The 25,053-nt window shown below is 49.4% G+C and overlaps 1 protein-coding gene and 2 long non-coding RNA genes across 16 annotated transcripts in view; all 3 read right to left on the reverse strand.

Moving 5' to 3' along the window:
• MYO18B (myosin XVIIIB) overlaps positions 1–25,053 on the reverse strand; it is a 242,951-nt gene that overhangs the window by 36,110 nt on the left and 181,788 nt on the right. The window lies entirely within an intron of this gene.
• Positions 1,741–6,367, reverse strand: LOC145526681 (uncharacterized). The gene is made up of 2 exons (XR_014069071.1): positions 3,677–6,367; positions 1,741–2,643 (listed from the first exon to the last, which is right to left on the reverse strand). It is a non-coding gene; the product is annotated as an uncharacterized LOC145526681 (long non-coding RNA).
• On the reverse strand, positions 17,308–18,741 carry LOC145526679 (uncharacterized). The gene is made up of 2 exons (XR_014069069.1): positions 18,610–18,741; positions 17,308–17,627 (listed from the first exon to the last, which is right to left on the reverse strand). It is a non-coding gene; the product is annotated as an uncharacterized LOC145526679 (long non-coding RNA).

A 25,053-nucleotide genomic window follows, 5' to 3' on the forward strand; every position in this document is an offset into this window, starting at 1 on the left:
CCACAATGAGAAGCTCGTGCACTGCAACTGGAGAGAGTGCAGCAGTGAAGACCTAGTGCAACCAACAGTAAAATAAATAATAAACATTAAAAAAGCGGAGGGCAGAGCAAGGCCCTGGACCCAAGGACGCTTGGAATGGAGCTACTGATGACACCGAGAGCCTGAGAGCCGCCCCGTCACCCAGCCATGGGGACTGGCAGGGAGACCGCAGTGCAGTGCGTCACTGATGCGATCAGACAGAAGTCAACATTAGCAATCAGGATGGTGCCAGCGGGAACCCTTTGCGAAATAATGTCAAGCAAGCAGAAAAGAACAGAAGATATTATGCCCAGGTCTCCATGCAAACAGCACACGTGCAGTTGGGAAAACATGTGGAGAGCTGAGAACATTTACCGATAGGAGCAAAGGTGGGTGAGGGATAGGATTTCTCCTTCAAGCTGCTCTTAGGTCAAGTTTCTTTTTGACTGTTGTCTTAGGCAACAGGTATATACCAACTGATGAGAATGTGAAGGGTGAAAATGTAAGAACTGTGGGTCCGTTTAAGTATGGCTCTCAGCTCCCCCTGAGACTCACCAACACTAGGACTGTGAACAGCTCACAGCCCTTCTCTGAGCCTGGGGTGGCTTTTTTTTGCAGATGAGGAAACTGAGGCCAGGGAAGTCACTAGGGGCACCAAGGGGCAGACCTCTGGTCTGCCTCATTCACCGGCCAGTGACCTTTCTGGAGCTCTGTCTGCCTGCCCCTGGGAAAGCCAGCAAGGCCCAGGGCTCCCTTTGCAGGGACACACTTAGCTCCCTGTGGCAGGCCAGCTGGTCCATCCACGGTATTGTAAGTCTGTGCCTTTTCCCTGATTGTGCTTTTTTTTTTCAATTTGAGAGAGAGAGTGAGCAAAGACCAAGGAAGCCAAAGGGTCAAGCTCGTTGACGAGGAAGGGGTGGCGTGGAGAGGTGGGGGGTACACACAGGGGCTGGTGGAACATCACAGCTGATTGAAACTGCCAGCTGTGAAATCCCCATCTCGGTGCTGATGAGGCGAGAGGTGGTCTGAGGTGGAGGCCCCCAGGCAGGAGGTTGGTGGACTGTCAGAGGAAATCACACACTGTGGGACGGTGAGGGGGGTGCCTGTCAGCTCACCCAGACACCAGGAGACGGCAGGAGCACCGCCCGAGCTCAGCTCCTTGCTAGTGGGCCAGGATGACAGTGTCCCTGGGAGGTGAGGGGACGAGGCATTGGTGTTTGTAAGACACAGAGATGCTACCCAACGGCCCTCTCAGGGCCATGCCAGGCACACAGTGAACGTTCCTTTTAGAGATGAGGAGACTGAGCACCAGAGCAGCAAAAAGACCCGCCCACGGTCACACAGTTGAGAGACCACAAAGTCCGGCAGCCAGGTCTTGGGTTCGCAGGTGAAGCCTTTGTACCACGTGGACCAAGTGAGATGAGCCCAGATGTCCCCTCCCAGTTGTGCTTGGGTGACCTTGGCCCATGTCAACATCATGCAGAGGGAACAAGGTCCTCCAACCTTGACCTGCAGGGGGCCTCCTGGAAGACAGAGGACAGGGATGGGGCAGGCGCTGGGTCTCAGGGACGGGGGGCTCTGGGCTGGGACTAAGCTGTGACCTTCAGCAAGTTACTCAACCTCTCTGATCCCCATGGGTAAAATGGAGGCAGCAGTGGCCCCTTCACAGGGCTGCTGTAAGCATAGAATGAGCGTGGCAGAGAGGAAAGGCTTGGCCAGCAGTGGCGTTACTATCTTTTAATTCTCAGAGGAGAACAAGTAGCAACCGGGTGGGTGTCCCCACAGCACTGAGGTGGTCTGCCAAGGTCACACAGAGAATAAGGAGGCTGGAATGCAGGCCTCTGAAAGCTTTTCACCATCTGCAGAGGAGAAGCAGGGGTGGAAAGCAAGGGTGGCTTAAAGGGTGAGTTACCTAAACAGCAAGGAGAGTCCAGAGCAAGAAAACCATCCACAGACGGATGAGGCAGGTGGTTCCGGGAACCTGCTGCTACCCACCTCAGTCTCCACCACGCCCCTTACCCTCTGGGCTCCACCCTCTAATTTGCCTGGGGACGCACATCACAGTCAGAGGAAACCTCCCAAGAAGACGGATTTGGGAAATTCAGAGACTGTGTAATCAGCAATCGGCACACCTTTCCTGCTTCAGCTCGAAAACCAGGCAGCCTGCTGACTGCAGAGACCAAGTCATCAGGCGAAATGGATGCGGCGGCCCCACCAGTCTCTTGGTGGCAGACAGAACAAGCCCCTGCCAGAGACGGCTCGAGAGACATGGGAGGGGGGCACCAGGAGAAGAGGGCACGAGGGAGGGCCAGGCCTTCTTCCACCTCCCGGACCAGCGATCGGTCAGGACTGCCACTACACAAATGAGGCTGCGTTTGAGGCCAGGTGTAAGCTTGTGGTCTTCTGTGTTTTTCCCTTTTTTGGGGACATGGGGCAGGAAGAAGCTGGAGGAAAAATTAGGTTACAAAATTATTTAGATAGTAAGATGTATACAACAGAAACCCACTAATGAATAACCCATATGTCCATATTACTCGGTAGCTGTAATATAGTGATTGTGTGCTTAGTAGCTTCAGTCGTGTCTGACTCTTCGTGACACTCTGGACTGCAGTGTGCCAGGCTCCTCTGTCCATGGGATTCTCCAGGCAAGAATACTGGAGTGGGTTGCCATTTTCTCCTCCAGCGGATCTTCCCGACCCAGGGATCGAACCCACATGTCTTACATCTCCTGCATTAGCAGGCGGGTTCTTTGACACTAGCGCCACCTGGGAGTGATACATACATTGTAACAGACATAAAACACTAACATAAAATATATATTCATATATATATATATGTATGTAGGTATGCATATTACATACCATTCATTCAATAAACATTTATTGAGCGTGAACTATGTGTCAGCACTGATCCAGGTGCAGGAGGTATAGACAAAATCCTAACTTCCACAGAGCATCATCCTTTTAGGGCCCTAATCTACCTGTATTGCTGAGTCTAGAACAGAGCAGGCACTCAAGATGTCTTAGGATTGAGTGAATGGTGTTACTGCATGACTGTAAGAGGCGAATAAAGGAGCGACAGGGTGATACTCACTTAGCTGCACACAATACACACCATGCATGCAGACATCAACACAAGCCATGTGGTATGTATATGTGCTGGCCTCTTGCATTGTGTAAGAGACTCATCAACCCTTGTTAAACGCCCAAGCTGCTCCCCCTGGAACATGCTGTGTGGAGCTGCTCATGTAGGGAGCAGTTCATACAATAATTAGTGGCTGCAATTAACATCGTCTCCTCTTGTGAGGTTCAATTAGAGCCTAATATTTAAAACCGTTGTCTGGTTCCTCTGCCCAGGGCATCTCCACCTTCAGAGGTCCCTCTCCTGTCTGCAGACACACGGGACTCTCATATGTCACTTTCTGTGGCTCTGAAGGTTGCCTTGTTCACCTTTGGGGGTATTCTACAAGGCTTCCCAAAGTTAATTTCACCTATAGTATGGGCTTCCCTGGTGACTCAGATGGTAAAGAATCCACCTGCAATGCAGGAGACCTGAATTCCATCCCTGGGTTGGGAAGATCCCCTGGGGAAGGGCATGGCAACCCACTCTAGTATTCCTGCCTGGAGAATCCCATGGACAGAGGAGCCTGGTGGGCTACAGTCCATGGGGTCACAGAGTTGGACACGATTGAGCAACTAAGCACAGCACAGCACAGTTTATAGTATACAGCAGACTATCTGGAAACATCCCCAACACCTGAGGAGAAATCATCTTGTTATTTGTTTTTGATGTGCTAAAGACAAACAGAAACTTTATTTACAGAGCCTGGTGTTAAAAAAAATTATACACGCATACATAAGCTGTAGAAATATATAGAAAATGCATGTTTATATAACATATGCATATAGCATATGAAAACATAAATGTAAATATATATAAATGTGTATATGTGAATGTGTGTGCACATGTGTATTTATAGATACACACACAAATATTCCCAGTCTGACACACAGCATGTAGTTAACAAGTATCTGTGAATAATTAATAAATGAACTTATTTATTTCTGTCTCTCACATGGGCAGGTATGACGCTAAGTGTCTGAAAAACCTTCTCTCACATCATCTTTATAAGAACCTTTGGAGTCATATACAATAGAAACCCATAAAAAGTAACCCAAGAATACTACAACAAAGTCGCAGCAGAATTACTACCTCTGTGGGGTGAGGTACGAGGAACCACCATGGTTTCACTTAAATTGTGCAAAGGTCACGTGCCTGGGAGGAAGAAGGCCACGGGGGAAAGTAAGGGCCCCGTGCTTTGTGCCCTGGCAAGAGCTCCCCAGCCATACTGTCAATGGAGTGAGCACTGGCAGGACGTGTTCAGTCCCACTCTGAGAAAGAGCTGGGGCACCCCTTAGAAAACCCCAAATGATGCGTCAGATTCTCTTATTTAAGGCTGAGGCGATGTCCTTGGTGGTCCCATGGTTAAGAATCTGCCTTCCAATGCAGGGGATGTGCGTTTGATCCCTGGTTGGGGAACTAAGCTCCCACCTGCCGCTGGGCAACTAAGCCCATGCTGCTGCTGCTGCTAAGTTGCTTCAGTCATGTCTGACTGTGCGACCCCATAGACAGCAGCCCACCAGGCTCCCCCGTCCCTGGGATTCTCCAGGCAAGAATACTGGAGTGGGTTGCCATTTCCTTCTCCAATGCATGAAAGTGAAGTCACTCAGTCGTGTCCAACTCCTAGCGACCCCACAGACTGTAGCCTACTAGGCTCCTCCATCCATGGGATTTTCCAGGCAAGAGTACTGGAGTCGGTTGCCATTGCCTTCTCCGAACTAAGCCCATGAGCCACAACTAAAGAAGCCCGTGTGCCACAGCTACTGAGCCTGCATGCTCTAGAGCCCACCCTCTGCAACAAGAGAGGCTCGTGCAAGGCTGAAAAGGAGCCCAAGCTCCAGCTGGAAGCAGGACTAGGGAGAAGCTGGTCGTCACTAGGCAATACCCTCTCTTCATAACAGTCCTGCAAAATTTTTTTTTACTGTATTTTAATGATGCGACAGACACAGAGAGACTCGTCAGAGATCCCAAAGTCACCCAGCTGGACAGTGACACACAGGTTCAAGCTCAGGCCTGCCTGTTTCCAAAGGGGCAGGAAATAATCTCACAAGCCCTCCTGTCCCTTTTCTTCGCCTGCGGCAGGCACGTCTAATGGATCGTGGGCAATGTGGGGCCCGAGTCCACTCTCTGAACCACCCAGCTAAGTGCTTCTCCCTGGGGCTGCCCTCTGCTCCATCCGCCAGCATCAACTATAACTGCCAACCCCACCAACACTTCAGATAACCTCAAACGTCCTGGAAATGCCTCCTGAATCCTCAAAGAAGAAACTTATATTAGTTGGTTGGGGTAGGGGGTATTTCTCCTTGAAACTGATGGGTGCTCTATGGGACCGAGGGAAGCTGAAGCCCACCACACCTAGGGAGACACCCTGGTGGGCAGCTGGGGGGAGATGCAGACCGCCACCGCTGTGGGAGCAGCAGGAGCAGCACTGGCCTTAGGACAAGGTGAGCCTGAAGTACTGTGTGACTTCCGAAGAGCCACCAACCCTTTCTGACTTCCAGTTTCTCATCTGTTAAAGTGACAGTATTATTCCACGATAAACAGTATTGTGAGGAACAAGTGAAATTGTGTAAAACTGCGTACAATTGGTATACCTAATACCGTGGCTCATACTTGATATGTAACAAATGTTCCCGTTTCCTTCTTTCCAAGTGAAGACTTTGAAAAGATGAAACCTGCAGGGACTGTATAGTGAGGATAGCCTCATTTTTCAGAAAATGAATTCTATGAACCTGATTTTTTTTGTTGAAGTCAGAAGGATTTAATGTAATGCCTCCAAGGAAGCCTGTATTAGTCAGGAAAATAGAAATCACTCTAGATCATTCAACCAGAGGAATTGGTTTTCCAGGTGAAGAAGATGAGTAGCCAGAAGAGATTAGCAACAACAGCAGGAAGGCACTGCTCACCCTGGGCTGGAAGGAAAAGCCAAGAAGTCAGGCAATGGCAGGGCTTCCCAGTGGGAGCTGCTGTCAGGGAGGAGGGTCCCTAACAGGACACAGGCTTACAGAGCCTGAGCCGCGGCCAGGTCTGCCCCCCTCCTCAAGGTAGTGTGAGAGAGGCAGAACACCTTGGTTCTTTTCCTCCTCTTATCTTTCTATTGTCCGTCACTGCCTTCCGCCACTGAACCTACCAGAAGGCAAGCTGGGAAAACAGCTTTCTGTAGTTCAGAGCAGAGAAGGGGTGAGAATGAATTTGAGAAGACACAGCAGAATTGCCAGTGCAGAGCACCAAAGCATCTGGGCTACATCCCAGACTTCATTATTAAAGACAGACGAGGGTGTTTTCGGTCTGTAAAAAAAACCTCAACCAACTGTATACTTTTGCGATTTGCACACTTTTCTACTTGCATATTTCAAGGAAGACACTGCAATAAATCCAGAATTATAAGTGCCAAGTGTTACAACCAAATGCTAGATTACAACCTCCAGTCTGCGTTAGTTATTTATTGCTACATAACAAATTGCCTCAACACCTAGTCATTTTGAAATATCAAATATCATTCATTATCTCTCACGCTTTTCTGTGGGCCAGGAATTCAGAGGTGGCTTATCTGTGTGGTTCTGGCTCACGGTCTAAGGGAGGATGAGTAAGGCCCCCAAAGATGCCCACGTCCTAATCCCCAAAACATGTGAATATGTGTGAATATGTTGGATTTGGATGGCAAGGGGAATTTTGCAGATGTCACTAAATCAAAAAATCTTGCGATGAGAGATTATCCTGGATTATGTGGATATTCTGGGTGGCCCCTAATTGTAACTATAAGGGTCCTTATAGAAGGGAGGCGAGGGGGTTCCATGGGGAAGAAGGCAGTGATGTAATGATGGAATCCCCGATCAGAGTGATGAAGCCAGGAGCCAAGAAATGCTGGCTGCCTCTAGAAGCCAGAGGATGCAAGGAACGGGTCATTCCTTGGGGCCTCCAGAAGGAACCAGGCCTCCTTTCACCTTGACTTTAACCCCGTGAGACTCATTTTGGACTTCTGATCTTATCATTAACAGAGAATAAATGGTGTCATTTTAAATCTATGAAGTTTGTGGTGATTTGCTGCCACGGCGATGGGAAACTCATACAAGTTTTATCATGATGTTCTAATGAAGATGTCAGCCAGGGCTATACTGGTCTGAAGGCCTCCCGGAAGCTGGAGAGTCCTTCCCAAGAAAGTTCATCAACAAGGTTATTGGCTGGAGGCCTCAGTCCCCTGCCATGAGGGCCCCGCTGAGCTGCTTGAGTGTCCGCATGACATGGTGGCTGCTGGTTTTACCAGAGCAAGTGATCCAAGGAAGAACAAGGCAAATGTCAAAGACCTTTTAGAACCCAGCCTCAAAGGGACATATCATCGCTGCTGACAATCTACTGGTCATACGAACCAACTCTGACACAACATGGAGGAGGCTGAGACATCCCCTGTGGTTTAGAGGCTAAGACTCCGTGCTCCCTGTGCAGGGGGCCCAGGTTCCATACCTGGTCAGGGAACTAGATCCCACATGCCACAACTTAGAGTATGCGTGCTGCAACTAAAAAAAGACCCTGCATGCTGCCAACTAAAGATGCCATGTGCTGCAAAGCAGCTCAAAGGTCCCACATACCACAACTAGGATCCGGTGCAGCCAAATAAATACATAAACACTTAAAAAAAAAAAAGATGGAGAAGGCTACATGGGGGTATGGATGCAGAAATGGGGACCACTGAGAACCCTCCCAGAAGCTGGCTCCCACAGTAACACGGACATTTCTTCACACATAGGCCCCATCTCGATTGACTCCCCCATCCTCCGAGGAAAACCCTGTAGGAATCCTGAACTTCTTCTCATTTCTTGGAACACATCTGTTTATAGGTTCTGTTACGTATCTTCTCCCCTGCCCCAAGATATGTCGCAATCCTAATCCCCAGTGGCTCAGAATGCAACTGTACATGGAGACAAGGTCTTCACAGAGGCACTTCAGTTAAAACGAGGTCACGAGAATGGGCCCATCCAGTGACTGTGTCCTTACAAGAGGAGGGAGATTTGGAAAAGGAGATGGTCACAAAGAGAGGGGAGACAAAGTGAAGACTCTGAGGGAAAGCGCTGCACGGAGACAGAAGGCTGGAGGGACGCATTCAGCATCGTAGGAATATCAAAGGTTGCCAGCAAACTGCCAGGTCAAAGGCATGGAACAGTTTTTTCTCTGGCACCTTCAGGGGAGCAAGGCCCTGTGAACATGCTAATTTCAGACTTCTCGTGTCCAGAACGTGAGACAATATGCTGTTGTTTCACCAAGCTACCTGGTTTGTGGTACTGGGCTATGGCAAACCGAACAAACTAATATAATATCATGGGATCTTTCATTTTTTTTTTTTTTAGACACAATTTCCTTTCTTTTCTGGTTCTAATAGGGTTCACTAAAGAGAATTTAAAAAATATATTAAAAAAAAATAAAAATTGCCCCTGTGACTTCCCTGGTAATCCAGTGGTTGAGATACTGTGCTTCTACTGCAGGAGGTACACGTTCAATCCGTGGCCAAATAGAAGAAAAATGCCCTTAGGTCTGTTACCTGAGGGACAATCCTTCTTAATGACTATGTTGCCGTATTTCCATTCTGTGTTCACTTCTACAGGTGTGTATAGACACATCTATCTGACATACGATTGGGTAAAAGAGTTTCACAGTAAAGGCAGAATGGAGTTATACAAGCAGGGGACCTTGGCGCCTGACCCCCCCCCCCCCCCCGCAGCTGCCTGCCAGGACCCTCCATCAATCTCCAGGCAGAAGAGTGCATGGGGCTCTGGGCACCTGCTTGCCATCTTTTCTTCCCTTCCCTTCTCATGTTTCAGGCTGATTGTTTTAAAATGCCCCCAGCTATTGCCCCAGAGTCTTTATCGCTTTCTGGAAAGTTAATATTTTAGGTGACTTGGGCTGTTCAGAATCTAGGAGATAAAGAGCCGGGCTGTAGACAGTCTAAGGCGCACTCACTATGCACATCCAGGCAGCACGCAGAGATCCATGGACCATGCACATCACACACCAGGGGCCCAGGCTGAGGCTCGGGGCAGGACGCCACCTGGCCAAGGCTGCTGGGCCCCAGGGTGGCAGAAGCAGAAGTAGAACTTGAGCCAGTCCCACCCAGGTCGTCTCACCGTCAGCAAGCATTCCTCTCTCCTTTCTCTGCTCTCCCACTTTGGATAAAGCCACTTTTTGCCTAAACCCCAGCTACAGCTACTTGAGTAATAACGGCGCCGTGGGCTGGGGCTGCAGTCTGAGAAGGGGGCTCTGCACTTGATTCTTTGGGTCCCATGTTTCCCCCAACATGTGGGGCGTGGCAGAAGGCACAGCTTCCCTGGGAGGGCAGGAGACCCTCACACATACAAGGGGGATGTGGCTGAGGGTCTCTGGGGCTGGCAGGATGGGGTGGGGGAGGGCAGCGTGATCAGGCTTGGAGACATCAGCAGGCAAGTCTGCCTTGCGTCTTAGGGTCACAAGGTTTGCCAATAAAACTTCTCTACAGTTCCTTACAGTTCCAACTACTCAGAGCTCATAGCCCTCCCAGCCCTAGAATCACCCCCAGCCTCTGACTTCTCCTACAGCATCTTCAGGAAGGGGCACAGAACTGTTACCAGAGTCTAACCCTCTCAAGGCTGACACCGGGGGTGCCCTCACAAAGCCCGCTGCTGCAGACAGGCATCCTGACCTGGGCTGAACTCCAAACACCCTGCTCCCCACTTCCCAGAGCCACCCACCTACTGCCTCCTGAAAAAAGCCAAAGAGACTTTTCATTTTTTCTGCTCCAACGCAAATATGACATATCTGTGCCACCCGATTTTCCTGACAGATGAATAATTATATCAACGTAATTAAGTCTCAGATGGAGAAATTCTCTGTACGGAGTACACTGACACTGTGCTTCCTGCATCAGAGCGCCATTGTTCCAGGCAGTAATTATCAGGCCACCTTTGACATGTCTTATTTCAATTTAAATGGAAATGAATCTCATTGATGTCCCCAGCCCACGACCCCACGTGACTGCAGAAATGGAGAGATCAGACTTTGAAACTTCTCAACTGGCCTCTGGGATTTCCATCCAAAGACGCTGAAGTGTGAGAATGACTTATTACAATGTACCCCCAGCCCCTCCTCTGAGCCTCAAGAACCTCATCAACACAGTGGCCTGGTCTCTGCTTCTTTCCCCTGCTCTCCATCCCCTTGTAAATTCAGTGTCCATCACCATCTCCTGAAGCTTCTCGTCGTCTTAAACTGGCCCTTCTCTCTTCAATCCAGCCCCCTCGCCAATCCATATTCCACATAGCACCTAGGGGAGAATCTTTAATCTGATCAAGTCCTCTCCTGCTCACGAGCCTCAGTGCTTCTTCACTTCCCCAAGTTCAGACTGTGCAGTTGAGCCGAGCAAGCCTTCCGGAGTCTTTCTCTCAACCCACCTTCCAAGGTTCCTCTCTTTCCACTGCCCACGCTCTGCACCCACACATCAGTAATCACCACAGTCTTCACCAGCACCCAGTCGTGTTGTGCCCTTTCACCCCTCTGTGCCTTCGCTCCTACCACTCCTCCACCTGGAATGCACTTCTCTGCTCTGACAAGTGAACTCTTATTCATCCTTCAAGACTTATTCCATAGCCACCTCTTCTGGATGACCTCTCTGGCTCTCCTGGGTAGAATCAGCCACTTTCATCTCTGGGCACTGAGACAAGTCCCTGGGTTAAACACACACCCCACAAGACTGTAATTAATTTCTAATTTCCTGCTATATTGAGCTCCTTTGAGTAGGGCTGTACTCAGCCTAATATCCCAAATGCTTAAAGCAGTATCTGGAACTTAGAAGCCATCCCATAAATGCTTCAGCTTTAAATTCTCCCAGTTCTACATTGACAGTAGGGGCAGTATGGAGTCTTATCACCATTGGCCCTCAACTGACACAAACATGGGCTTGCAACACAGCTCCACCACTTCTAGCATGACTGTGAGCAGTCTGTCCCCCACCTCCCTGACCTTCAGTCTCATCTGTAAAGTGGGAGTGCTGATAGCATCGTTGCGCTGTGGGTCTAGCTGAGGATTCATAGATGGAAGGTGCTTGAAATGATGCATAAAATATAGTAAGTTTTATGCTCGATAAACATCATCCCTCTTTCCTGCTCTCAGACAAAACCATTACTGCCAATGTGCCAATCCCTCAGGGGAAGTTAGGTCTTGTCCCTGTCAGCACCCAGAGGCGTCTAGAACATCCCAAGAGAGACCTGGCCACCGACTGCAGACACTGCCTACAGATCCAGAAGTCGGAAGACAGCCCAGGAGTAAAGTCAGCCAAGCCAGCAGTGACCAAAGGGACCACATCCCACCAGCTGTGCCAGGCAGGCACGGCCAGCAAGGGTCAACACAGGGGAGAGACTGAGCCGCACAGGGGAGAGACTGAGCCACACAGGGGAGAGACTGAGCCCCACAGGGGACTCGAGGCCTGGCAATGGGCCCCGCCTCCGCACTGGCTCCCCAGGCACCAGTGAGCACGCCCTTGAGTCTGTCCCCTCGACCTCACGGGAGGCAGCAATCCAGTTCCTGCCTGATCTTCAACCCAGAACACTGTGAGGCCCGGCGCACGTTCAGGTGCTCTGTAAACTGTGAAGAACTGGGTGCATCCGAAACTGCTTCCTTCTTCAGATCTTTTTTCAGACACATCTGATGGCTTCATCATGACCAAAGCCCCAGCTGGCGTTCTCAACAAAAGTACCATCATGAATGAACTTGGGCAAGTAAGTGGGGAAAGCAATTCCCACCCCTTCCCCTAGGTAAATAAACTCTCATCAATAGTCTTGTATTATTAGATCCAGTCTCCCCAAGAATTGATCAGGAAGAACACGGACTGGAGTTATTGGTATTGGCAATCAATACTGGATTCTAGCCCCTTCCCGGGCTTGGACCAGAGTCAATGCCGTCTGGCCAAGAAACAGGTGGAGGTCGGGGAGCTACTGTCCGAGAAAACAGCACGGATGATACAAACAGCAAAAGACGCCAATCAACACTGGGCAGCCAGGCGTGATAATGACCGGAGATTAAGACAGTCATTTCTAGACTTGATTGACTTCCATCTGCCGAGGCAAGAGCATGTGACAGAGACCTGAACACCCTGGCCTCATTTCAGAGTAGTGGAAAGTTCCACCCACTGACTGGGAAATGGACATTTTTGTTAGTTATGATCCTCGCTGATTCATGCCGCTTTTGTGGGATGCTTTCAAACGCTGACTCCCCTAATTCAAGGGCACTAGGCACTCTCCAGAGAGGGGCTCTGGGTGGATTTGATTTTCTGGACTGAAGGAGGCTGAGCTCAAGTGCAGGGTTTCTCAACGTCAATAATATTGTCATCGGGGGCCACATGATTCTCTGTTGCGGGGGGAGGAGAGCGGTCCTGGGCGTTTCAGGATACTGAGAGACACTCCCACTAGATGGATGCGGCGCCCTGTCCCTCAGTTGTGCCAAACAAAAACGTCTCCGGATACTACAAACACTCCACAAGGGGCAAAACTAACCCCGGCTGAGCGCCAAGCTAAAGGTGTAACAGAGGGGAGAGACTTTAGAAGACACAGACTCCGGATGAGACAGATGTGGACTTGAATCCTGAACAAACCACTTCCCACTCGCTGTGTGACCTCCTCCTAAAAACATAAATCTCCCCAACTGGTGACTCCAGCAGCTCTGCAATAGGAGAGGGTGTGATGTGCTGGCAGCCACACTCCCACGAGGTCCATGCATCGCTGGCAGCAGCCGCACTATCATGCTGCCAGTCAGACACGCAGACTCTCAGGCCCTGTCCCCGATCTGCTGACTCAGGTTGGGCATTTTAACAGCAGCCCCGGGTGATCCGTGGGCACTCGAGCCTTGAGAAAGACTGGCATTTCGACTGAGAGCATGGGTTTTGGCGTCTAAGAGACTGATTACATGTCCTGTCGCCAAGCCATCCAGCCTTGGGCAAGTCACTTCACCTCTTGCAAGCCTCTTTAAAATGTGTGAGAGAGATATAAAAATACCACCTCGCTCATAGGGTTCGAAGTGCCAATTTAATGAGGCGGGCCACGGTGCGGACAGGCAGTACGTGTCAGCTGCTGGCCTCCCCGCCTCCCTCCGCTCAGACCACGACAACAGCAAGCCCGGCTCCCAGCGGGGAGATGCGGAGACGTGGAAGGAAGCTCCCTCCGTGCACTTCTGTGATCTTCCTTTTGATGGAATCTAATATTACAACAGCCACTTGGCCGCTCATGGTCCATTTATTCATTTATTGACCCAGCAGGAAGGAAACACAACCGCCAAGCTCTCTGCTGTCTCTTCTCCCTGCACATCGCAAGGTTACAGCCCAGTGGCACCAGCCTCTGGGACGAACAGACTCATTACCTCGCAGCAGGGCCCCCGGCTCTCCCAGGTCTGTCTGTCCTGCCCTTGCAGGTGCTTAGGGTCATCTCCTGCTCGGCTCAGGGGGCCAGGACTTTGGGAAGGCAGGTATTGGTCCATTGCCCTCTCACTGGTTTTCCTCAGTTTTTCTGCCGGTGCCAGGCAACATGTCAGCGGCAGCCCCTTGAAGCTCCTTCCACCTTTCAATCCCTCTCTGGAGGCCAGAGGCTGTCCTGGGAGACGCGTGGTCTGAACCAGGCAAAATCCTCCTCAACGAGGGCCCAAGTCTGAGTGGGACCCCTTGGAACCTCTAAAGCAAGTCTGTGAGTTTGCTGTGCAAATCCCAACACTTGATGAAACCCTTTCAACTTCTGTTTCAAACAAGGTGCAAACTCCAGCTCCTCAGGTCAAATCTGGCCTGTGCCTGTGTTTATAAATAAAGTTTTATTGGAACATTCATTGTTCATTCTCTAGCTGCTTTTGTGCTATAGCAGAGTTGAGCAGTTGTGACAGATATAGTAAGGCCTGCAGAAGTCTAAACTATTTACTACCTTGGCCTTTACAGAAAACATTTACTGATCCCCAGCAGAGAGCATTTCAATGCTACCTAGGTGCAACCTCTTGAAATTTGGGCACACTCTCAGGAAGAAGTGAAAACCATCTTATTTCCTGAGTTCTTTTCCTTTTGTTTGTTGAGAAGTCACATCAGTCGTCTTTTTTTTCCTACCCGCCAAGCAATTAGCTCACAAAGGCTGGAGTCTGAAAGATTCCCCGAGTGTTTGTTTTTAAGCCTCCCTCCAGCAGGATGCTGTGTGTCTAAACCACTGCCAAACTTTAATAACAGCATCGACCGTGTCACCTCCCACCAAAAGCGAACAGGAAGCCTGGCTCGGCTGCCCAGCTGGGTGGATGTCAGCTGTGGACAGCTGCAAATTGTCTGAACAAGGACAGATGGAGCTTGTTTCTGCCTTTCTTCTTCCATTTGAAAACTTTTCAAGAGGGAAGAGGAGAATGCTGTTAGAGAAATGAACGTGTTGATTCTAATTATCTGAGCGGGAGTGTGGCAGAGGTGACATGCAGCAGGATGGGCTCCATGTCACTTACCTGGAATGCAGGCAAGGCAAGACTGGGCAAAGAACAAAATCCCAATGAGACTGGAGCCCAGGACACTGAGCACAGATAAAGAGGCATCTATGGAACCCAGGTCACAAGGGGGACGTAGCACGTGGGGGAGATAATTCCCAGAATTGTCCAACTGGAAATGATTTACCCACTGCCTAGGCTTATACCTCTGCTCGGAAGCTCAGAGCCTGTCTGTTCCCCAAGGGGCTCTTCTGTGCTCTCTGTGCTAGGTCTCCCCCTCATGGTGATGCTGGTGGTGGTGATGAGAATGAGGATGGTGGTGGTGGTGGCGGTGATGGTAATGAAAATGATGGTGGTGGTGGGGATGGTGGTCACGGTGGTGATAGTGAGGTGGTGGTAGTGGTGATTTGATGATGATGGTGGGAGGTGGTGATTAGGATGGCCATTAGGATGCTGATGGTGGTCGTGGTGATGATGGAGGTGACAGTGATGATGACCACTTGTCTGAATGTCTGCCTGCACTTCATTCCTCTGTTCAAATCCTAACCCTTGAGGCGATGGTATTTGTAGGTGGGGCCTTTAGAGGTGATTAGGTCATGAGGATGGAGCCAGCATGAATGGGATTAGACGGCAGAGAGAGCTCTCGACCCTTCCACCACTTGAGGACATGGCAAGAAGGCCCCAGCTATGAACCAGGAAGAGAACACTCACAGAAGTGCAACCACGCTGGTGACCTGACCTTGGACTTTCCAACCTCCAGAACTATGAGTGCTAAATTTCTGTTGTTTAGAAGACACCCGGTCTGCAGTATTTCATCACAATAGCCAGAACAGATTAAGACAATGATAATGATGAGGATGTGAAAGTGCGTTTGCTTTGTGCCAGGCACTGTGATAAGCATTTAAGTGCATTTTCTCATTAAATCTTCCCTGAAATGTTGTGAGGGACTTGCAATAATTACCCTTATTTTATAAGATGACAGAGACACGGAAGATGAGCGTTTGGACCAAAGTCACACGATAGGAAGTGACGACACTGAGGTTTGCACCCAGTCTCCTGACTCCAAGTTCTCTGCCACTTCTGTTAGGCTTTGTTCAGTGTGCATTTTTTTATGCCTGAAAGTGAAAGTGAAGTCGCTCGGTCGTGTCTGACTCTTTGCGACCCCATGGACTGTAGCTACCAGGCTCCTCTGTCCCTGGGATTTCCCAGGCAAGAATACCAGAGTGGGTTGCCATTTCCTTCTCCAGGGGATGTTCCTGACCCAGGATAGAACCTGGGTCTCCTGCATTACAGGCAGACACTTTACCCTCTGAGCCACCAGGAAAGATTTTTTTATGCCTAGTATGTGCCAAGCCATGTTTGAGGGTTCAGCTTATTTGCTCAGTTGGGTCTCTCTGCGACCCCATGGACTGCACCACGCCAAGGTTCCCTGTCCATCACCAACTCCCGGAGCTTGCTCAAACTCATGTCCATTGAGTCAGTGATGGCATCCAACCGTCTCATCCTCTGTTGTACCCTTCTCCTCCCGCCTTCAATCTTTCCCAGCATCAGGGTCTTTCCCAATGAGTCAGTTCTTTGCAATCAAGTGGCCAAAGTATTGGAGCTTCAGCATCAGTCCTTCCAATGAATATTCAGGACTGATTTCCTTTAGGATTGTCTGGTTTGATCACCTTACAGTCCAAGGGACTCTCAAGAGTCTTCTCCAACACCATAGTTCAAAAGCATCAATTTTTCAGCACTCGGCTTTCTCTCTGGTCCAACTCTCACATCCATACATGACTACTGGAAAAACCATAGCTTTGACTAGACGGACCTTTGTCAGCAAAGTAATGTCTCTGATTTTTAATATGTTGTCTAGGTTGGTCATAGCTTTTCTTCCAAGAAGCGAGCATCTTTTAATTTCATGTTCAAGGGTAAAGGTAAGCAAAAATATTTTTTTTTCTGTAAAGGACCAGTTCATTAGAATAAGTGATAAATTCCCTTCTGCTAAAGCCAATTTGAGGTTTGTTTCTGCCACTTATAACCAAAAGAGCTGTAACTTAGACCAGTTCAGTCATCCATTTTTATTCCACTATACTTGCAATTCCAAATCAGCCAATTTTTCTTTACCACTGCTTGTTTTATCCTCAAGTTCTGAGATCTCCTTCTATTTTCTCGCTGTTTAAGCTCAGCCAAAGAAGAAAAAAGAAAGCACTAGAAAGAGATGAATTATCTTTCAAGCCAAATTATAGTTTGGAAATGAATTTAAAACATTGAGTCTGACTAGGGGCTCCCTGGGATCACTATCTCCTGAAGATGTTCAATTGGGACAGTGACTGTGCTTTTTCGGTTGTGAAGACTGACCTTCCCAAGCCTCTCTGACACACAATTAAGTGTGGCTTAACCTCATCTAAACAATTTCAATTGGATTTATTTTAATAATTTAATGTACACCTGTACGATTCAATCAATATCTCCTCCTCCCTCACCTTTTATAAAGTAATTAACTTTGGGGAGTTAAGTTACTCTAATTTCCAGTGAGTCTAAAGTGACAAGAGTTCAACTGATGAAGTCTCTGGGGAGGAGATTAGTATTTGCTCTTCAGTTTGCCATCTCCAGACTCCACAGGTTGTGTGTAATTGGTATTAGCAACTTTAAATTCTGATTAATTACTGGAGAGCCTGTTTTTGATGCAGAAACAAAGCCATAAGTCAGGGAGTAATAGACCCAATTACTCCTAGGTAGGCTTCCCGTAATAGATTTTATTATCTAGATATCTCATCTCAGAGGCAAAGAAACTCATTTCATTAGATGATAACATCTCTTGAATTGAGGCCAGTGCATTCACCACCTGGGATCAGGAGAGCTCAGGAAAATTCATGTTTCAGAAATACATCTGGGGCTGGTGACACGAGGTTCTAAGTCCTTTTTAGGAACAAGTTTCTTTTGTATGGAAACCTCTGTGTGGAGACAAGCAGGAGGAGCCCTCAGTGCTGGCAAGCCAGGTGACACAAAGGCCCACGTTTTCCCTGCCAGTTCTCCGAGAATATAGGAGGCCGTTCCTAGTGGGGAGAGATGTGGCATGTGAACAGTGAGTTTAGGAAATGTGTCAGGTCATTTTGGATCATGCTGAGATAACGGGGCAGTAATTAGGAGAGCTATCTCCCTGTCAAGAGAGCTATAAAAGGTGTTATTTACACCCTACTCATGGCCCCAAATGCCCTCCATGTGGAATGCCTTTTTAAATACTCCAGTTCCCAGCCAAAATAATTCACCTTTACGCTCTGAAATTCAGAGTCATTGGTGGGAGACAAACACTGAGAGCTTTCTAAAATCAAACCCTTAACTCTGGGTTTGGTGGATGCCCCTGGGTGTAGCTGGTGGGAGAGGGGCTATGGTCTCATCTAGAGTCTGGAAAGGTGGGTGTGTGGGTGGCTCCAAATCAAAACAGAGCAAAAGCGAACATGAAAACTACACAGAATCTGGCTTTGGGCTTCCTGAAGCCCTTAGCACCTGCAGCCAAAATCTCAGAAGACAGGAGGAAGGGAACTAGAGGGGGAGATGGAGCAGCCAGCGTGCCAGAGGGGCAGTTATGTGGCAGGCAGAGTGAGAAGCGTGGCGTGGATTACTCGCTTCAGTCTTTCTGAGTCAATTTGATCACACCCCTTTCATACATGAGGTGAAAAAACGTTCTCAAGAGGATAGAGCTGTCAGACTGGTGTAATCTGGCTTTAAAAAAAAAGGCAGTCAGCAAGCGATGAGGTGTGATTTAAGAGCCTTCTGACTCCCCGCTTCTGCTCCTTGTATTCCCAACCAGGGCAGGGCAACCCCACCCCAAGGAGACACCAAGCCTGCGATGTGCTGGAACCAGTTCCTCACTGGCTGGCAAGAGCTGATGGCTGAATGTTCAGGAATTCTGTGAGCCAGCTGTTATACAGCTATGTATTATTAAAAGTCGAATAATATCAACTTACAAGTAATTAAATAAATCACACTGAAAACAAAGGTGGGACTTTCCTGGTGGTGCAGTGGTTAAGAACCCACCTGCCAATGCAGGGGATCTGCAGAGCTTCTGCAGCTGTTCATGTCTATCACATCTGTCTGGTGAAGACGCCAGGTAACAGTACTGCTCTGCAAGGCTCCCCAATGCTGCACTCTGTGACGTCACACTGTTGGCTGCGCACCAGCCCCGGGGCGGGGGGGGGGGGAGGATTTGCATCAGAGAGACTGGAAAGCACTACAAGCTGGGACTCCACCTACCCCGGAGAGCCGGGTGTTAACGTCAGCTGGCACACCAGGACCCCAGCTCTCCTCCTGCTGATCTGAGTCTCCCCAGGCCCAAGTTAGCTGGAACCTCCCCATCGCATCCACGCGAGGCTCCCTGCTCAGAGGGAAATTTACCAATACAGAAGAGAGCCATCCCTTCTCTGTTAGGCCTCACATTCTTTTCATTCTTCTCCCCCAAAGGTGGAAAATATACCCCAAAGTAACACCAGATACATAATTCATGAGCTATATATAATTGATGCCGAGTTTAACAGAAGTAGAGCCATAAGTGGTTGTCTATTAACTATTTATGACTCTGCCTGGGCTGCTGATGAGCCAGGCTCGGCGTGGAGATCACACCCATGCTCCCATGTTTTATTTAAACATTATTAAAAGCACATAGTCTGCAGCGAGGCCTCCCTTTCCACTCTGAATTAGACCCCGCTGTGAAGTTGCCTCTGGGTCTGGGGAAGGTGAGGACTGGGTTTGCTGGCACTGCTTCTGCCTTTTCCCTTTGTGTTTAGAGGTTAGGCTGTCTCTTCCTCCCACCCTTGGGATCCTACTGCAGTTTTTCTGTGACCTGGGGTACATCAGGTCACTCCCCCGACCCTGCCCTGAGTCTCAGTTTGATCACCTGTCAAATGAGGGAGGCTTCCCCGGTGGCTCAGCTGGTAAAGACTCTGCCTGCAATGCAGCAGATCTGGGTTAGATTCCTGGGTTAGGAAGATCCCCTGGAGAAGGGCATGACAACCCACTCCAGTATTCTTGCCTGGAGAATCCCACGGACAGAGAAGCCTGACGGGCTAGTCCACAGGGTTGCAGAGAGTAAGGCACGACTGAGTGACTAACACACACATAAACACACACAAACACACAAAGTGGACAGTATTGTGGGCATTACTTAGGGTTACTGAGAGGATGGGATCAGAGCAGTGATTATTAACAGGGTGACTCTGCTCCCCAGGGGACAGCTGGCAAGGTCTGGAGATATTTTTGTGATGACTTGAGGTGGGGCTACTTGCATGTGCTGGGCAGAGGCCAGGGATGCTGCTAAATATCCAACAAGGCACAGGACAGCCTGCATATCAGACAGTTATTCAACCCAAAATGTCAGTAACACCAAGACTGAGAAACCCTAGATTACAGAATAAAAAGCAATATTCATTTTTATGACTCACTTGTAAAAAATGTACTTGAATGAGTAAATAGCACGTGTCTAAATCTTCCAAAGAAGAGAATGGGTTTGAGCCAGTGCAGACCTGGGTCCAGATTCTATCTCAGCCAATTGACTGGGGTGTAGACCTTGGAGCGGTTGCTCCAGTTCTCTAATCTTGGTTTCTTTATTGGTAAAAGAGGGACAATGATCTCCAAGGGTGAGGCTTAAAGGACAGATCTCAGGTAAAGTCCTTACCCCAACGCCCAGCATGCAGTAAGCTGTAAAGCCCTAGCTCTCATCAGCACGGCCCTCAGCCATCACAGGCGGGGGGTGGGATGCGCACACGGAGCTGGTGGTCTTAGGATGTTGTCTGAGTGGACGAAGAAAGAGTCATCACAGGAGCGAAAAGAAAGGAGAAACAAAACACAGTAGCATCTATTAAGTGCCTACTGTGTGCTCTCATTGGGCATTTCTACGTACACCATCTCAGTTCATCCTCACAGCCACCCAATGAGATCAGCTGTATCTTGCTCCCATTTTACAGAAGGGAAAACTGAGGTTCTGCAGTGTTCACTTGGCCACCTGCAGTCTCACACTTCAAGTCCAGTGCTCTTTCCACAACCCTGTAGTGAGCTGAGATGTGCTCTCCAAAAATCACATTCACTTGGAACCTGAGACTCTAACTTTTTTGGAAATGGGTCTCTGCAGATGTAGTTAAGACAAGGTCATACTACATTAGGGGAGCTTTAAATTTGAGGCCTGGTGTCCTTAGGAGAAGAGAGGACACAGAGATGGGGAAGAGACGAAGACCACGTGAAGATGGGGAGTGAGATGGAATGCCTGGAGCCCCCAGAAACTGGAAGAAGGAAAGAATCTCCCCCAGAACCTGCAGAGGCAGTGGGCCTGCTGACATCTGGCTCTCAGATTTCTGGCCCCTGGGACCATGTAAGGACACACCTCTCTCTTAAGACAACCAGTACTTGGTAACCTGTTATGGCAGCTCTGAGAAACTAATACAGATCCTCCTCCCCAAGATAAGCCAGAACAATTGTGTGAGGAAATGAGAGAGAAAGAGACACTCCATGTCCACAGCCAGACCAGTGAGATCTTGCCCAGCAAGAGAAGCAGGAGATGGCAGGAGGCAGGGGTGGGGGTAGGGATTTTTTGTAGTTGGCGGTTAGCGGGGGAGCTGCAAGGATGAAGAAGAGAAGAAACAAAGGAGGAAGCGAAGAGCCTGTGTTTACATCCTGACAGGTGGTTTATGTCTGCCTTTGTGGAGACCTGGACATTGCTGGCCACACAGCAGGCATCTGTCAAATATAACTGCTTGGAGGTCAAGACAACCATGATCAGACAGCTGCTACCCCAAAGCTGGGCTTCCCTGGTGGCTCAGACGGTAAAGAATTCGCCTGTAATGTGGGAGACCTGGGTTCAATCCCTGGATTGGGAGGATTCCCCTGGAGGAGGGCATGGCAAGCCACTCCAGTATTCTTGGCTGGAGAATCTCCATGGACAGAGGTGCCTGGCAGGCTATAGTCCATGGGGTCGCAACATGTTGGACATGACTGAGCACTAAACACAGCACCCCAAAGCTGCCAGCCTACACTGATTCATCATTTAAGATATTCAGATGGTACATCCTCCAGGCAAACTTCTCTAGGTCTCCTGGTTCTACCAAACCACCTCCTCTTTTTTGCTCACACATCTCAGCCTGTATCAGAAATATTCAGAGACACACGCATCTCCTCCTCTAGATCCTGAGATCTCCAGAGGCACAGGCTCTGGTCCATACATGTCTGCATCTTCCAGAACATCAGGGAGATGGCACAGCCACGTAGCAGGACGTAAACCGAAGTGTGCTGATCTGAAAGTTCCAACTTTTAAGATAATTTTTGAGCTGTTCTCTTAAAAGGTAAAACTTCAAAATGCTGTGGAAACCACTCAGCAAACAATTCCTGAGGATCTATCCTGTGCCTGACCCTGAACTGGAGACCAACAGTCGAATAAATCCACCCCCTATCTCAGAGACTCCCAGTCTAGGAAGACAAGAACATAGGCAATCGCAATAACCTATGTGAATGGGGTGAACACAAGGCCATGTGGGAACACAGGGGAGTTACATAACCATGAGGGCTTCCTGGCAGTGAGCCCTGATCTGAATCTGAAAAGTTGAGGAGGCAGGCAGAGGGATGCATGAGAACAAAGGTGATGAGTCAAGAAATAACCTGACATTGGGGCAAGAACTTGGGCCTTCATGCTTGAGTAGATCATGCGAGGTGCTAAGAGGCAGAGAAACCTACAGAGGCTCGACTTCTAGGAAGAAGCTGGGGCTCTGTTCTGAAGGCAGTGGAGGAGAGCCATGGAAGATTTCTTAGCAGAAGAGTAACACAGTAAAGATGTGCCCCTTCTAGAAGGATCTGCAGGGAGGAGCAAGCATACAGGAACAGAGGGGAGCCAATATACAAGGTAACTGTACAGGCCTAGTCCAGGGGGGTTGCAGATTAAAATAAAGACAGAGGACACAGGGTTGGAAGAGGAGTGGGTGGATTTGAAAACTACCTCAATAGGATAAAATCAGCAGGTGTGGCCATTAATCTCTGTGAGCTGGAGAGAGAAGGGCCATTGTGCTTTCTAGCTTGGGTCACTGGAGGATGAGCTAAGAGTGAGCAGAGGTGCCAGCTTGTGAAAGAGCACTAGGCTCAAGGGAAAGCTAAGAGTCAGACCCAAGTAACGAAGGGTAAACCTGACAGGCACAGCCTTCAACACCAGTGTGTATGGCTGGAAGCGGCAGAGGGCTGGCTTTCCAGTCACTCTCAGTTCTTTCAGTTGCCCTTGACCTCCCTTGGCTACACTGTCCTGGGGCTGAGGTGGTTTTGCCCGAGCTCTGTTAACTATGGAAAAACAACAGGAAATAAATCTACAGATGAGCCGTCTTGCCGCCCCAATGACAAAGGGACTTGAATGATTTAGAGCCAGAATATTCTTTTCTCCATAATGGCTCCTGGAGTCGCCAGGAATAGTACATTTACGAAAATTAATGGCAAAACCTCATTTTTCTTTTTTCTGGGAAGAGAAGTTCCATTGGTGGGGTAACTGATCCTGATCTGGATGTGCCGGTGTGCTGGCCAGGGGTGTAAATCATTCACATGAAACAACTCACGGCCCTTTAAACCAACACCAGCAGTGACAAATGGGACAGGCTGGGACAGGCGAGAAGGAACGTGGAGGGCAGAGCCATCAACATCCTTCTCGCCACGGCCGAGGATGTGGGATACTTTGTGGGGTCTCCTGCAGCAGAGAGACTATCTCTCAGCAGGGGTGGGTTGGGAGGTGCAGCGTGCTGTCCCAGTGAGAGCTTTGAGCTGGACACACAGGGAAGCTGACCCCAGCTCTGCTACCCCTGACTCTGCGGCCCTGGGGTTGCACTGCGCGTCCACACCTGCTGGGGTGATGGAAGCATGAAAGAAGATAACATCGGGGACGTCCCTGGCAGCGCAGTGACTAAGACTCTGTGGCTCCAACACAGGGGGGCAGGGTTTGATCCCGGGTCAGGGAACTAGATCCCGCCTGCTGCAACTAAGACTTTGCTTGCCTCAACTAAAGATCCTGTGCATTGCAATGGAGATCTGGCAGCCACCAAATAAACATTTTTTTTTTTAAAAAAAGACGACATCTGCAAAGAGCCAAAGCCCAGAGTGACCCAATCAATGTTTGTTCAGGGAACGAATGAATGAATGAATGCTTGGCTCAGGGAATTCAGAAATTCATTATCTCTCCCAGGGAGATTTGAACTTTAAAAATAGAAGAGGGCAATAGTTACTCACAGAAATGACTTGTGAGCAGGAGCATGATGCCAACTGGCCTTCTAAGACCCTCCAGATACCAGCACACAGATCCCTTGTTTTCCCGTGAAAGCCTGGAGCCACTACCGCAGAGAAACATAGAAAATACACAAGCAGTAGCCTTGGCGATGTTTCTCCCTGTGGTATATGCTCCTCGGGAGTGAGGGTCCATCTTGTTCCCTGCTAGTCCCCAACAACCAGCCCTGGGTTTGGCCTGGAGTAAGAACTTGGGACGCATACCAATCCAAAGAACGGAAGAACCGGAACCCTAACTGCCGCGCAGATGAAGTCTGTCGAGAACACACGGCACAGAGCAGCCGTCCCTTGTCTTATAGACGTGGGAGGGGAGAAGGCAAACCGGTGGCACAGCCACGACTCTGAAAGGCGAGATGTCATCTCCTGGACGCCCGGCAGAGTGCCAGGACACCAAGCCAATGGGAGGGGCCTCGGTAACAGGGCTCCTCTGAGAACTCCCCTCACGCAACTCTCCCACCAGCAGTGCTCTGCCCACACTCTCAGCTTCTACCAAAAGCAGGGACCGTGTGATTCCCTGTCCCTCCCCTCCAATGCCCTCTGCGTGCCATGCCCAGAGTTGGTGTTGAGTAAATGGATAAATGAGGACATGAGGAAATAATGACATCATCTCCTCCCCCAGTGGAAATATCTACACTGGGGCTCAAAGGCAAGGGGCCTGCAGGAAGGCAGGTGGGGTGGTGAGCTGGGGACATCCCCTGTTAGGATGGGCCTGCAGCCTGACCCTGTCCCTGTGCACCCTGCCCCCACGAAATCACTGCAGCAACAGCCGGCTCTGCAGGAATGCGTCCTCCCTTTGGAGGCAAGTTGGAAGGGGGGCCCCTGAGAGTTACATCCTCCCAGAACCTGTCAACATGGTCTTATGCGGAAAAAGGATGTTTATAGATATAACTAAGGTAAAGACCTGAGATGAAATCAGATTGGATTTAGAGTGGGCCCGAAATCCAGTTATAAGTGGCCTTAGAAGAAAAGGTTGAAGGGCATCTGAGACACACATGCCCAGGAGGAGGACCATGTGAAGACAGAGGCAGAGGCTGCAGTGACCCAACCACACGCCAAGAACCACCTGGAACCACCAGAATTTGTAAGGGCAAGCAAGAATTCCACCCTGGAACCATCAGAGGGAGCGTGACCCACCAATATTGTGATTTCAGACTTTGGCCTTCAGAACTGTGAGAGAATAAATTGCTC

The sequence above is a fragment of the Giraffa tippelskirchi genome, chromosome 11, assembly GCF_054371585.1.
Source record: "Giraffa tippelskirchi isolate mGirTip1 chromosome 11, T2T-mGirTip1v1.2.pri, whole genome shotgun sequence".
NCBI lineage: Eukaryota > Metazoa > Chordata > Mammalia > Artiodactyla > Giraffidae > Giraffa > Giraffa tippelskirchi.